The 15,371-nt window shown below is 42.6% G+C and overlaps 1 pseudogene; it reads right to left on the bottom strand.

The window, feature by feature from the left end:
- Window positions 1-4,992: 4,992 nt before the first annotated feature.
- Window positions 4,993-7,760, bottom strand: LOC125921670 (histone H3.3-like; annotated as a pseudogene).
- Window positions 7,761-15,371: the final 7,611 nt, after the last annotated feature.

Raw genomic sequence — 15,371 nt, 5'->3', positions numbered from 1 at the left:
ATGAGTGGGGGAGGGGCAGAGAGAGAGGGGGAGATAGAGAATCCCAAGCAGGCTACATGCTCAGCACAGAGCCTGATATGGGGCTCGATACGACGAACCATCAGATCAGGACCTGAGTGTAAATCAAGGGTCGGATGCTTAACTGATTGAGTCACTCAGGTGCCCATTCTGTCAAACCTTTATGCTTAAAAGCAATAGAAAAATAGTTCAAACATTTTGTTCTTATAATTATTTTTGAAATATTACATAAATATTTTATTCCAGCAGTCTTCAATATAAGATACACTTACCTCAGGAGTATACAAAGATTCTTTAGGGAGATAAATGGGCAAGTTTCATGGGAATCAATTCCTATATCCTGAACATATGCACTATTTATTAGAACTAGTTTGCTTGGTGGGTTTTTCTTTCCAAACTCCCATTTAATGATCACCCTTATCCCACTTGAAAAAATAAAGGTCCACTTCTTACCCACCCAGAAAACTACTACTGTACATGATTGTCCTTGGTGTAAATATCTCTGGCACAATTCAGAATAATGGTGTCAGGATTGAAAAGGTGACCCTAAAGACAGTAAAAACACTTTTGGAGATCAGGGAAGTGATCAGTTTGGAGTGATCACTTTGGAGATCAGGCTGACAAACAGCATCTGTTGTCTTTAATAACCTAAATGGTAAGCTGCTGGATTGCTTAAAAAATTGTTTCACACTAGTGAATGTGATTTTTGACTTATAACATAGAAGTCTAAAGAACTAACATTGTTATAGAAAAGACTTTCTATTGCAATCTACTTAAACATTATTTTGTGCTTCCTAGAGTTTCATATAAATGTACTGTTTTCAGTCTGACTTCTTTCGCTCAGCATAATACCTTTGAAATTCATCGGTGTTGTTGCATATATCAACAGTTCACTTCTTTTTATTAATGAACAGTACTTGATCCTATGGATATACTACAGTTTACTTATCCACCAGCTGTCAATGTACGTTTATGTTGTTTCAGGCTATTATAAATAAAGATGTTATGAACATTCGTGTACAAGGTTTTGTAGGGACACATGTTTTAGCAAGTATCTAATATGAAACAACAGTTAATGTTCTTTACTCTTTTATAGATATCTCGAAGTGGCATGAGCAGATCATATGGTAAGTTATGTTTAATATTTTAAGAGGCTGACAAACTCTTTTCCGGAGTGGTTGTGCCATTTTATATTCCCATCAGCACTGTACGAGAGTTCCAGTTCTGCCACATCCCACCAACATTCTGTAAGCTGAAGCGAAAGCAGTGCTTGTAGAAAACGTATAGCTTAAATGCTTATATTAGAAAAAGAAAGTTCTAAAATCAAGCATCGAGTCTTCCAAAACAAGGATCTAAAAAAAAAAAGAGCAAATTATATCCAAAGCAAGCAGAAAGAAGGAATTTATTGACATACAAGGAGAAATCAATGAAATTGAAAATAAAAATAGAGTAGAAAAAAATCAAATGAAACCAAAGGCTGGTTACTGAAAAGCATTAATAAAATTGGTAAATCTCAACAAAAGCAAAAATGAACTATTGGGACCTCATTGAGATAAAAAGCTTCTGCATGGTGAAGGAAACAATCAGCAAAACTGAAGGCAACCAACAGAATGGGAGAAGATATTTGTAAATGACATATCTGATAAAGGGCTAGTGCCCAAAATCTATAAAGAACTTATCAAACTCAACACCCCAAAACACCAAATAATCCAGTGAAGAAATGGGCAAAAGACATGAATAGACACTTTTCCAAAGAAGACATCCAGATGGCCAACAGACACATGAAAAGATGCTCAACATCACTCATCATCAGGGAAATACAAATTAAAACCACAGTGAGATACCACCTCACACCTGTCAGAATGGTTAAAATTAACAACTCAGGCAGCAAAGATGTTGGCTAGGATGCAGAGAAAGAGGAACCCTTTTGCGCTGCTGGTGGGAATGCAAACTGGTGCAGCCACTCTGGAAAATAGTATAGAGGTCCCTCAAAAAATTAAAAATACCCTACAATGTAGCAATTGCACTACCAGCTATTTATCCAAAGGATACAGGTGTCCTGCTTCGAAGGGGCACATGCACCCCAATGTTTATAGCAGCGCTATCGACAATAGCCAAAGTATGGAAAGAGCCCAAATGTCCACTGACGGATGAATGGATAAAGAAGATGTGGTATATATACAATGGAGCATTACTCAGGAATCAAAAAGAATGAAATCTTGCCATCTGTAACTACATGGATGGAAGTAGACTGTATCTTGCTAAGCAAAATTAGTCAGAGAAAGACAAATATCATATGGCTTCACTCATATGTGGAATTTAAGATACAAAACAGATGAACATAAGGGAAGGGAAGCAAAAATAATATAAAAACAGGGAGGGGGACAAAACATAAAAGATGCTTAAATACAGAGAACACACTGAGGATTGCTGGAGGGGTTGTGGGTGGGGGGATGGGCTAAGTGGGTAATGGGCATTAAGGAAGACGCTTGTTGGGATGAGCACTGGGTGTTATATGTAGGGGATGAATCACTGGACTCTACTCCTGAAACCATTATTGCACTATATGCTAACTAACTTGGATGTAAATTAAAAAAAAAAAAAATTGGTAAATCTCTAGCCAGATGTACTTAGAAAAAAAAGTGAAGATACAATTTAACAACAGAAGGAATAAAAGAGAGGCCACTGCTACAGATATGCCAAAACACTAAAAAGATACTTAATTCATCTGTCATAAAGATGACATTGAAGGAACTAAAAAGATGTGGGAATATTACAAAAGATAAAAAGATTATAAGGGAATATTATAAAAACACTATGTCTATAAATTTGACAACCTAGGTGAAATGGATCAATTCTTTGAAAGACACAAACTATCAAAATTCATTCAAGAAGAAGGGCAGATAACTTGAATATTGCTGAATTTATTGAAGAAATTGAGTAAATTATTGCTAATATCGTTTTAAAGCAATAAAGAAGACTCCAGGCCCAGAAGATTTCACTGGCAAATTATACCAAACATTTAAAGAAGAAATAATACTAATTCTACACAACTGTTTGAGAATATAGAAGAAAAACAAACTTCTCAAAGACAGAAGAAATCTGTAGGTCAATATCCCTCATGAATATAGATACAACCCCCCTCCAAATATTAGCAGATCGAATTCAGCTATACAGAAACAGGATACTGCATCACAATGAAGTGAAGTTTATTATGGAAATGCAAGGTTGGGTCAACACTGAAGAATCAATACCATTTACCATGTTAACAGACTCAAGAAGAAAAGTCTTATGATAATCTCCATAGAGACAGAAAGAGAATTTGATGTTTCCATCCCAGTACTACCTAGCAGTGACCTCAGGCCAATGTACTTTTCAGAGCAGAAAGACCCTGTCAGCTGGTCAATACTTCCACGGCCAGAGGTGAGCTATGTTTGCTTATGTGTTCCAAGAAATAAAGACGGCCTGGGTATAAGGATATCACCTGGACAATAATCTTTTCAAATCAAGCTCCTTGAGCCCTCTCTCATGAATGGAGAACAGGGGAGGGGGAGGGGGGGAGGAGGTGAGAAGGCAAGGACCTTTTCAACAAAACATTTCTGCCCCTGTCATCAACATTTTGCAAAGAGCTGAGTTTTAAGAGAAATGGAACAAGAGAGGAGATCAGAATAGCTCAAGGGCCATCAAACTTCTTTCGATAATGTTTTAACGAGATTTGTGAGTCTCGTTTTGTGGCTTAAATAAAGGTCCTTCTGTCGAGAATTTGAATAGTTTTCGTAGACTTCATCTTTGTTATGAGACAACAGAAGGCAGTGATGAGTCCCAAGCATTTTTCTTGGGAAATTCCTTTTCTTTTCTTCGAGATGTTTCCCCCCTTTGGCCTTTGAGACAACAGCTGTGGAATATCTTCTAGTACCTGGTGTCTCTAATACCTGGAGAAGAGCTCGTGGTGGATATGTTCTAATTATAATAAGGGCTTGAACCTGGGGCGCCTGGGTGGCTCAGTCAGTTGAATGTCCGACTTCGGCTCCGGTCACGATCTCGCGGTCCGTGAGTTCCAGCCCCACGTCGGGCTCTGCGCCGACCGCTCGGAGCCCGGAGCCTGCTTCCGATTCTGTGTCTCCCTCTCTCTCTGCCCCTCCCCTGTTCGTGCTTTGTCTCTCCCTCAAAAAGAAATCAACATTTGAAAAAAAAAAAAAAAATAAGGGCTTGAAACTAATTGCAGCCCTACTTTCCATTCATTTGCTCATTGTTCACAGTGAAATTCAAAGTTCTCATCCTGGCTCACGAGGCCCTACAACTCTAGCCTCTTCCCCTGTAACTCTGTCCTTTCTTCTCCTCGTTCTAGTCACTATTTCATAAAGCCTTCCTAAAATTTGCCTTCAGACACGCTGTTCCCTCTATGTGAGATGTTCTTCCCTTCATTCCCCACCTGCTTACCTCCTATTCATGCTTCAGGGGTCCACCTAAAGGTCCTCCTCAGAGATAACCTGTCCTGAGCCCACCACCCCAAGTAGGAAATGTTCTCCCCTACACTTTCTCTCAGCACCCCTACTACGGCTTCATTGCACTTAGAATGATTTGCTGCTTTGTCCGCATTTGGGATCTCATCCTTGGCACTTCTCCCACTAGGCTGTAAATTCCATGCAGGCAGAAGCAATGTTCACTTCACTTTTTTTTTTTTCCAGAAAAACTTAACAGGTTTATTTATAATTGTTATACAGTTGAACTTGTTCACAGAAGCATTTTGACTTGCATTAATGCTTTCTGTCCCCGCGTTTATATTAAAAATTCACCCACAAATGAAAATGGAAAAACTGCCAATACCTGACTTGTGTCCCCTATTTTTCCACTCGCAATGGTATACGTAGGTGCCCTTCGGCCCCATGGGGAAAAAATATCTAATGTTTGGAACTATCAATAACAGGAAGAAGAGATCGATTTATTTATTTATTTATTTATTTATTTATTTATTTATTTATTTCTAGGAACGAAACGATTTCCATCATAGCACCATGTTAACTTAAGCACGCGTTCCTCTGTGCAGTGCGCTAGCTGGGTGTCTTCTGGCGTAATTATTACACGTTCGGCATGGACAGCCCACAGGCTGGTGTCTTCAAACAGCCCCACCAGATAGGCCTCGCTTGCCTCCTGCAAAGCACCAAGAGCTGTACTCTGGAAGGGCAGAGGTGTTTTGAAGTCCTGAGCAAGTTCTCGCGCCAGGCGCTGGGAAGGAAGTTTGCGAATCAGACGTCCTGCGGGCTTCTGATAACGTCTCATTTCACAGGATCAGGCCCGTGACCACGCGGTTTCTTCACCCCTCCAGTAGAGGGCACACTTTGGCCAGCAGCTTTTGTAGCCAGTTGCTTCCTCTGTGCTTTACCACCGGCGGAGTTGCGGGCAGTCGGCACGGTGTAGAGACCCCTTCCTTGATTCTCCTCCTTGGACAGCAGCGACCTGAGCCGGAGGGGGCGCGGGTGTTAGCGAGCCGAGGAAGGCATAGCGGTAGCGGCTGCGAACCCCGCAGTGTTCGCTTCATACACACACTCCATACGTACACTCCAGTGCGTAAACAAGTACTACCACATAGTAAGCGCTCAATAAATCCTTACTGAATAACTGTTGAATGGACTTCCATTATTCTTCTGGACTTTCCTACTTGATCCACAGTGAATACTCCGGACTTAAGCCCGGTCGAAATATATTACTGTAATTAAAAACTTTTAATAACATGGCATACCTATTAAAATCACGTGCACTATTAGAATGAAAATGAAATTAGTGTAGTCTAAAAGAAAAAGGCACGGTTTTGAATTTTTAGTTACCTTGGAGTGCTGGAGAGTCAAGCAACCTCACCACCTGTGCCATCCGGCATTGCCACCACGGGTTGCTACCAGGTATGATCAGATAGCTTAGAAAGAAGTCGTTCTGCAAACAATTTCCACTAATTTGTTTCCACTTTTCTCTACTTTTCCCACCCATTTCCTAGTAAATGCTCATGCAGTGGGAAACAATTAATCATTTTATTTTTCTAGTAGGCTACTCTGTGCTTGATGAAGTGATCAGCACAGGGAATCCAAGAAGTGTATGTAATACAGGCTGTCTCCTCTCCTGCTAAAAATAGGATGATATGTTGGTGTCATTTGTTATATTCTAATTTTTTCCATTTTAAAAAGCGCCCCAAAGTTGGGGTAAGGAGGTTGAAATACCCAGTCTGTCTTTGCCTTGGCAGCTGAGCTACACATCCGTACCTTTCATTTTTCAGTTGCTGGACCACTACTGTGTCTAGCTACGGAGTGACAATGATAAGGAAATTAATAATGTTGACCATTTTGCTCCTAGACTAATGGTTTGTTTAATTAATTGGTTGCCAGGCACAGCAAACAGTATTTCGATGTCCCAAGCCATCCATAATGGGGACAACATCTCTAATAGACTCAGGATCCAAGAGGTAAAGGAGACTGTATTTGAAATCAGGCCAACTACAATGACAGCATTATAACTTCAACATGAAGACATATGGTTTGATAAATAATTTCGGGACACTGATTCATCATGTGAGATTGGAGTGGCTCCAGGAAAAATCAGAATCAGGTTATCGTAGCCAAAATGTAAAGAAGAATGTTTGGATTCTTGGAAGAAACAAGGCCTGATGAGTATTTCCAGTGTCCAAGGCATCCTTCCGACCAATGAAATGGAAAGGGGAAGCGAAATGGAGTCACTTCCTTTGCAGCCTTCTTGGGACAGAAGGAAGGGGCTATTGGCCTGGGACCTGAAGTGGAAGAAAAACCATAAAAAGCCTGCATGATACTAGGACCCAGAGAACTGGAAAAATTAGCAACCATGGCTAAGAGCAAGACAGACAGACAGAGAGAAAAAGATAGTGACAAAAGCCATCTGGTCACAGGGGGGACCAAACTGAGTGACATGATAGAATTCTGTGCTCATGGACAGCTGAGGATCTGAATGGGGCCCTACGGAGAGGTGAGGTAAGTACATTGTGCATGCTTTTGTCACCCAGAAATTCCCAGTGGCTCTTTTCAAACTACATGCTTAATGTTTTATATGTGTTGTGTGTATATATGTAAATAATATATATAATATATATATATATTTGTGTGTTGTGTTATATAATACTACGTATATATATACTATTATGTGTATATGTAATATAGAGACGTTATATATAAATAAATGTAGTACTCTATGTTATTTAGATAGTGCTTACCCAATGTTTCAAATAATCTTCCAAGTGGTTGGGACAGGGGGTTGTGGTATCTGGCAACATTCTATGAAAATCATTAACTGTTTTCTCTCTCATTCCTTTCTTTTCTAGAGTAACACCAAATTTATTGCCTTTTTAATAAAGCATGATTCTGCCCAACCCCAAGTCCCTGACTCTCCCCTCTTTCCATGAGGCGGACCCAGTTCCTTAAGTGGAATACAGAAATAACTACTGCTACAATTGTATATACAGTTGAGTTATATCAAGTGGCATGTAGGAATATTCAGAGTTCTTTACGTTCATTCTTTGGGGAAAGGGAGCCGTGCTTTAGGCTGGTATAGTCAGTGTTGGTGTTTCCTGTCCCAGAACCCCTTAATGGAGCCAATGGACCCATCCCCTAGTGGGTGTGTGCCCTCACATGGCTCTCCACTGTCCACTTCCCTGGAGAAGAACTGTTTTTGGCCAAGGAGAGCTCTTTCTGGAAATGCCCGGGAGGTTGTGTCCTCTGCAGCCCCATGATTGATTCATATGTGGTTAAACTACTGAGTTGTTTAAACTAGGAGGTCTGAGCAGGGGACTACAGGAAATATAAAAACGGCATTGTTTCTTCCCCAGAGGACCATCCTTCACCACTTAACTGAATGACCTACCTGGGGTCATTCTTTTGCCCAAAGGGGTGAGGTGTAACATCAACATTGACCCTTACCTCCACAATGGGGAGCAGGCAGACAACTGGCTGAGCAAACAGCATAGAGTATAAAACCAAAGCGAGAGACTCTTAACTATACAGAACAAACTGAGTTTTGATGGAGGGAGTGGGTGGGGTGATGGGCATTAAGGAGGGCACTTGTGATGAGCACTGGGTGTTGTAAGTGATGAATCACTAAATTCTGTTCCTGAAACCAATGTTACACTCTATGTTCATCAACCAGAATTAAATAAAAACTTGAAACAAAAAAATAATAATAAAAGCTAACCACCACCCCCAACCCCCCCCCCCCCCACAATGGCAAGAAAAGCCATTTCTGGGGGAAATAAATAACCAGCAGCAAGAACTTTGGAGACGGCATGGAAGGACACTCCATGGAGGAGACTCAGCACTTAAAACTACATCTGGAAAATCTTAGAATCAGACCTAAAATTAGCTGCAATTGGTAATAAGAACCTTCACATAAAAATAACAGTAATACAAAGTAATAATAGCTATTGTTGATTGAGCGCCTGCTGAGTCTGGGGCTCTGGGAGGCTCTCTGCCAGGTTCCTTAGTTATTCATCATAATCCCTGCAACAAATGTGTAAGGCTGGAGTGGGGCCAGCGCCTGCCTCCAGCCACAGCGCCATATTGCCCTGGTCTTATTCCGGTACAAACTTGCATGGGAAAGAGGGGGGTGGAACATGTAAGAAAAGAGAAATGGAACCCATAGTATCATTTCCTTCTTAGCACACAACACAGTGAGTGCCTGGCTCTGGTAGTCACTCAATAAATTTTTATGGAATGAATGAAAGACCGGAAATTTACATACCAAAATTTTAATAATACTTAACTTTGGATGGTGGGGCCAGGAGGTGCACTTTTGTTTGTGTGCCCTCAAGCTTTCTGCATTAAATTAATTCTTTCATAAGTTGGAAAATTATGAGCATATATAACTACATGCCAATACTTAAATATTTTGGAAATTATGATCAAATTATGTATACCAAAAAATGCTTTAATGAAGAGAATTTTTTAGTTTTTCCATGTATCCCTTTAGGCTTTAATTTATTAGTACACATAAATCCGAAGTTGCATAAATGCCTCTTAGAAATAACTGTTAGCACCAACTATGGCAATCTGCATTATGCCATTATGACTCCAACTGTGTCCCAAGTTGAAGTGAGCTTCAGCTTTTCCCTGGGGGAGGGGGCCACGGTTTAAGACATCTCTTCTCTATGAAAAGGGAACTTTTACTTTCATCTGTGGCCATACAAACGTCCCCATAAGAGAGAGTCCTGGACATGTTCTTTAAATCATGGGCCTGTTTTTCATAACAAACAGCAACAAACAAAAGAAATCTCAGCAAATGTGATGGCAGTCAGATTCAAAAATTAGGATTCTAAGAAGTCTACTTAGATTAAAATATGCCTGGGTGCCATGACTCCATTTTCTGGAATTACACCTCGGTGAGATAAATGAAAATACTCTGGAATGCCATTTCTTTTCCCCAGTGAGCCGCTTTCTGACCAGCCATCAGTCCTCTGCTGGGTAACCTGGACCCAGAAACTGAACTGTGTTCCCATTTTAGATGAAGAAACCGAGGCTCAGAGCCGTCTGCCAAAGAGCACAGCTAGCTGAGAGCAAGTCTGAAATGAGAATAGTTTTCCTGGTTGCCCTATGCAATCTCTGTGCTACCCACTGACGAGCACAGTTTTTCTGGTTCTCCTGCACACATTCTTGTCCAGAGGCCACTCGGCTTCCCCATCTCACCTCTGCCTCCACCCCATCACCACTTGCTTCTGGAAGAACTCAGCATCTGATCCATCTCTCCCTGTAATGCTTTCCCCATCTGCAGCTGACATTTTTCCTGCCTTCAACCTATACGGGGCAGAGGTGGTCCTTCCCGAGGGTCACCGTGCCAGGAGCTCCAGGGCGGGGCCCAGCCAGCCCTCTCAATGCCACTTTCTCTGACCCCTGTCCCCGAGCAGCCCTTTTGGCTGATCCTGGTCCTTGGAGGCTGGGCGCTTTCTTTCAGCTGTGGTTGAATGAAGCTCTCACTAGGTTCCGGCCAAGCAGCCTCCCCATTTCCTCCTAGCTTGGGGTCCTCACACTTGCTGGGCCTCCTGGAGAAGGGCTCCTCTTAACTCCACCCTGCTGGGTGCTCACTACATATTCGGTTAAACCATATTATCCATATATTTTTTTTTAACCTACGAAAACGTCAATTTCATTTGGTTTAACTTAACATGGGAAAGTCCTGCACGAACACCAAGACACCAGACATTGTTGCATTGTAAGTGTGTGAGATTTGAAAGAAAGGTTATCTTCCAGGCATTGTATTTTCCTTTTTGGAAAGGCTTGACTTTTCTAGTCACTTCCATACCATATAGTTATACATCCTCCTGTATACACGTGCCTGTGCATGTGCGTGTGTCTAAACGCGTTATGTCTTAATATGTGTTGATGCTATTCTCACTGACTACCATTTAACATGGGAACATAACGGTTTATAATTGAAAGCGAAGCGAGGGCTCTAGGTCCTGTACTCTTAGCACACGTGGAGGGGCTCTGTTCACAGCTGTGCCCTCGGTGGGTGGATTCCAGCAGGGACCACAATCTTCAGATGTCCTTCAGTGGGCACAGCAATGTCATTCTGCCACAGGCTTGGTTCCCTGCCAAGGAAACAGCTAAGCTCCAGAACAGAGAAGCCAGCACATCTGTCTGCTTAGGAGGAAGTTTTGGCCCAGTCACGCAGAAGGTCTCAAAATGGGGCGGGAGCAATTTGCAATTAGGCACCCTCATTTGCATTTTTGTTACGAACAGCCATGTCGAGAAGAGCTTAGACATGCTGGCTAATGATTCTGGGAGCTGGGTCTGCCTCTATCCACAGACCTGCAGGCAGAAGGGATTTTACCAGAGCATCATTTAAATACTTACGGGAAAACACTTATGAAGCAGATATTCCATCTTGCTTTTTGTGTTAGTAATATTTTATCTGTTCTCGGGACTGTTTACTACAGCACATACTGGATTTCTCCATAGGCTATCTGGGTGAGCTTAGACAAAGCATTCAACCTTTCTAAATCTCGGTCTCCTCATCTGTAAAATGGGATAAGAACGTGCTCCTCATAGGATTGTTGTGAGATCACGGTTACATTGTGGTGGGGCGGGCATCCAGCAAATCATGATCATACTGGTAAGTGTTTGTTGTCGTTGTGATGAATGATGAAAAGGAAGCATTCAGGACATCATAAGAGTCACTAATGGGGATCTGAGTTGGTTGGGGGTAACTTTACATCTTAGGGAAGATGTACTGAAGAATGATGTCATTATGATACCCAGTTAGGAAAAGACAAGGGGAGCGTCCTGAGATTATTACCAAAGTTTAGGTCTGGGATGCATGGCTTTGGGTAAAGGAAGGAGCTAAGACACCATAGTTATCAGTAGATGCTTTTGTATTCTGTTAGTATTTCTAAATGTGCTTGATGAAGCAAAATGAAGGAAGTGAATAAATCAGAGGTAGGCATTTACTTCTGGTTCAGGGTTTTAAACACTATCGACATTTTGAGTGGGGTAATTCTTTGTTGTGGGGATCTGTCCTGTGCACTGTAGAATACTTAGCCACATCCCTCAGGTCTACTAACCTCCTAGTCATGACATCCAAAATGTCTCCAGACACTGTCAAATGTCCCCTGGTAGGCAAAATCACCTCCCACGGAGAATCAATGTTCTAGTGAATTCATCTTAGAATCATAGCATTTGGAGTAGATAAATCAATAGCAAATAGTCCCCCACTTTTGAGAAGAGAATAGATAAAAATAAACAAGCGAAAACAGTAACAAAGGCAGCCCAAGACTTGGTCAGCGCGCAGGGTGGGTCTTTCAGCATGAGGACGTCTCCCTGAGTTGGCTGTGCTGGGTCTTTCTGCTGTCAACTTTGTAAGCTGGAACTAGATTTCTCAGAAGCCCCATCCCTGAGCGGCTTCAGACAGGGCTGGTCAACAGAGGAACCTGCATCGAATCTGGGAGGCCAAAGTGAGGCACCAGCCATCACTGTCAGAAGACGTTCAGGGTCTGGGGGCAGACACACAGCCAACTCCAGCTTGTCCTCATTCTCTTCCACTCCTTGTCTGGTTCTTCCCGACAGCTGGTCCTGCTGACCGACAACGACCCCAGTTCACCACCAGAAATGTGACTGTGGAGGGGCAGAGATGGTGGCTGAGAGACAACAGCTTTATCTCCACGACAGATCTGCTTGGGGAACCAGACACGCTTGGCTTCTCAGAGATCCCTGCAGCCTCTGACTTGTCCACCTGACTTGTGCTTCAGGACGTCTGGTGAGGGCTTCTCTGAGCTCCTGATCTCTTTCAGAACTTCACTCCCCCTGCTTTTCCCATAGTTGGGCAATGTCCAACTTCTATAAATAACCCAACCCCTTATTCCATAACACTCATCACAGTTGAATGACCGATCTTTGAGACCACCTCTCTGTCCCTTAGCCTTCCTCAGAACTGGAAATTCAGGAGCCACTGCTATCTGAGCCATTGTTAGTCACATCCATCCCAAGGGAGGACACTTAGGACATGAGTCATCACCCAGAACAGAGGCAGAGGGAAACAGGACAAGCAGTCAACTTCCTTCCTAATTCAATGGGCACTAATAAATTTATCTCTACTATGCCTGTTCCAAGAGCTCAATTTGTTTTGTCTGCCCTGGAAGATTGTAGACTAGAAGAAAATTAACTCTTTGTAGGCTGGAAGAATAAGGCTGTCCCCTGAGCAGCCTCAGGCTTTAGATTTAAGCTGTGGTGATAAGTTCAGTAGAGTGGCCCCCGGCCCCACATCCCTACTGAAGGTAGTAACCACAGTGCAACTGTGGGATTCTTCTGTGTCTTAGTTCAGGTTCTCCAGAAGCAGACCCAGAGGCAAGGATTTGAGGCAAGCCATTTACTTGAGAGATGATGCCAAGAGACACTGAGAGAGGCATGGGGAAACGGGGCAGGCAGCCGATAAAGGGTTCGTTATCAAGCTAGTGGCTGTGTGGCTAACTGCAGGTGCATTCCACTGGGGGGCTCTGGGAACCAGCATAGAACACACTGGGTTAACCCACCTGGGGTTGCTGCCTCTTAGGAAGGAGGAGTATTATGTTAATTCTTGACACGTGCTTGTGACGTGCTCTGCACACAGGCAGAAGACCCCAGCGTCCAGAGAATGCAGATGTTATAGCTGGACGTTGGCCAGTGGGCACTAAAATGTTAAGGCCCAAGGGAATATGCAGAGAGCCACTGACAGCATCTGTTGTTCTCTGCAACACCAGGTTTTGTGCCTAAGAGTCAATATTCAGACAGAACCCAAATCTTAGAAAAGAAGCACATCAAAAAATGTAAAAGGGTGTGTCGGATGTCTTGTCCCTAGTCTCAGGAAGTGTTTGGTACCACTGTCTTTGAATCTTGAGTCCCGGAACCTTAAAGTCTTCCTCATTCATGTTCCTCTGTTCGATTTAGAGTAATGTGGAGCACAACCCATGTATTTGCTCAGTTTATTTGTTTCCTATTCTTTCTGGATTTACATCATCTTCAGACTTGATGGTCATTCCTATGCTTCCTCTTGCGTTGGTACGTTGGGCCACAGAAAGGAAAGAGGTCAGAGGTTGTTCCTGGAAACTTCACAAAATGAAAAGGGTGACTCTTGAACATAGGGATATATACAGGTATCCAGGGAAAAGAGCAAACTCAGAATGAAATGCACCCATGACTGGAGTGCCACTTGTCTTGGCACTCAAGGAAGAGGAAGAGAGAGTGATTAAAGTCTGGGGGAAGGACGAAGAGGAAGGAAAAGAATAGACAGGTGGGTCACAGTGCTTCCTGTTGCCAGCCAGTGAGATGGTCTCATCTTAATTTCGTGGTGATGTCCCTTAAACTCAGAGACATTAAGTGGCTTCCCTATGGTGATTTAGCCAGCATGGCCAGGCAATGCTCACATTCAAACCAGGTCCGACTTCCTCCAAAACCAATATCTTTTCTACTTTGCAACCCAGTGCAACAGTTGTACTTAGCAGACAGCCTGAGTGGGTGGGTGTGGGGGTTCATGGTACAACTCCCTGCAGAGGTGAGAAAAGCCCAGTAAATGCAGTTACTCAAGTGTCACCCGCAATACCTTCGTCTATATTATTAACGATAAGTGAATGATAAATAGCATTTGGGAAATTACTACATGCTGTGCACTGTGCCTGTCACTTAATCGTCAGAGCAACTGTGATAACACTTTAGAATTACCTGGGAGCTTTTAACTATATGAACACTTGCTGGCTAAAATGAACAAATCAGGAGACTCTAGATGCTGGCGAGGATGTGGAGAAAAGGGAACCCTCTTGCACTGTTGGTGGGAATGCAAACTGGTGCAGCCGCTCTGGAAAACAGTGTGGAGGTCCCTCAAAAAATTAAAAATAGATCTATCCAGCAATAGCACTGCTAGGAATTTACCCAAGGGATACAGGAGTGCTGATGCATGGGGGCACTTGTACCCCAATGTTTATAGCAGCCCTTTCAACAATAGCCAAATGATGGAAAGAGCCTAAATGTCCATCAACTGATGAATGGATAAAGAAATGGTGGTTTATATACACAATGGAATACTATGTGGCAATGAGAAAGAATGAAATATGGCCTTTTGTAGCAATGTGGATGGAACTGGAGGGTGTTATGCTAAGTGAAATAAGTCATACAGAGAAAGACAGATACCATATGTTTTCACTCATCTGTGGATTCTGAGAAACTTAACAGAAGACCAGGGGGGAGCAGGAGGGGGGAAAAACTTACAGGGAGGGAGGGAGGCAAACCATAAGAGACTATTAAATACTGAGAACAAACTGAGGATGGATGGGGGGTGGGGGAGAGGGGAAAGTGGGTGATGGGCATTGAGGAGGGCACCTGTTGGGATGAGCACTGGGTGTTTTATGGAAACGAATTTGACAATAAATTATGTTTAATATAAAAAATAAAATAAAAAATAATAAAGAAACATTAACAATTTTTTTTAAAAAAGAACACTTGGTGGGTCCACCTGGGATCAGTATAGTGGACTTGCTTGGGGTTGGAACATGGCATTAGTACATTTTAAAAACTCACTGGGTGCTTGTAATGAACACAACCAGAGTGAAGCACCATGGCTTATGACAGTGGTTTCTAGACCAGCGTGCATCAGAATGCCCCCGAGGGTCGGTAAAAAGGATTTCTGGGCTTCCCTCTGAGAGTTGATGATTCAGTAGATCTGGGGTGGGGACCACAATTTTGCATTTCATACAAGGCCCCAAGGGACCATTGACTTTTCTGGTCTGAGGACTGTACTATGTGAACCATCAATCTAGAGCAACTTTGAGGATGGTGTTAGGGTGATGTCCATTTTTCATTTAATAAACTGAAGCTTGGTGGTGACCA

Source organism: Panthera uncia, chromosome C2 (assembly GCF_023721935.1).
Source record: "Panthera uncia isolate 11264 chromosome C2, Puncia_PCG_1.0, whole genome shotgun sequence".
In the NCBI taxonomy this organism is placed as follows: Eukaryota; Metazoa; Chordata; class Mammalia; order Carnivora; family Felidae; genus Panthera; species Panthera uncia.
The sequence above is the reverse complement of the archived record's forward strand: the minus strand, read 5'-3'. Positions and strand labels throughout refer to the sequence as shown.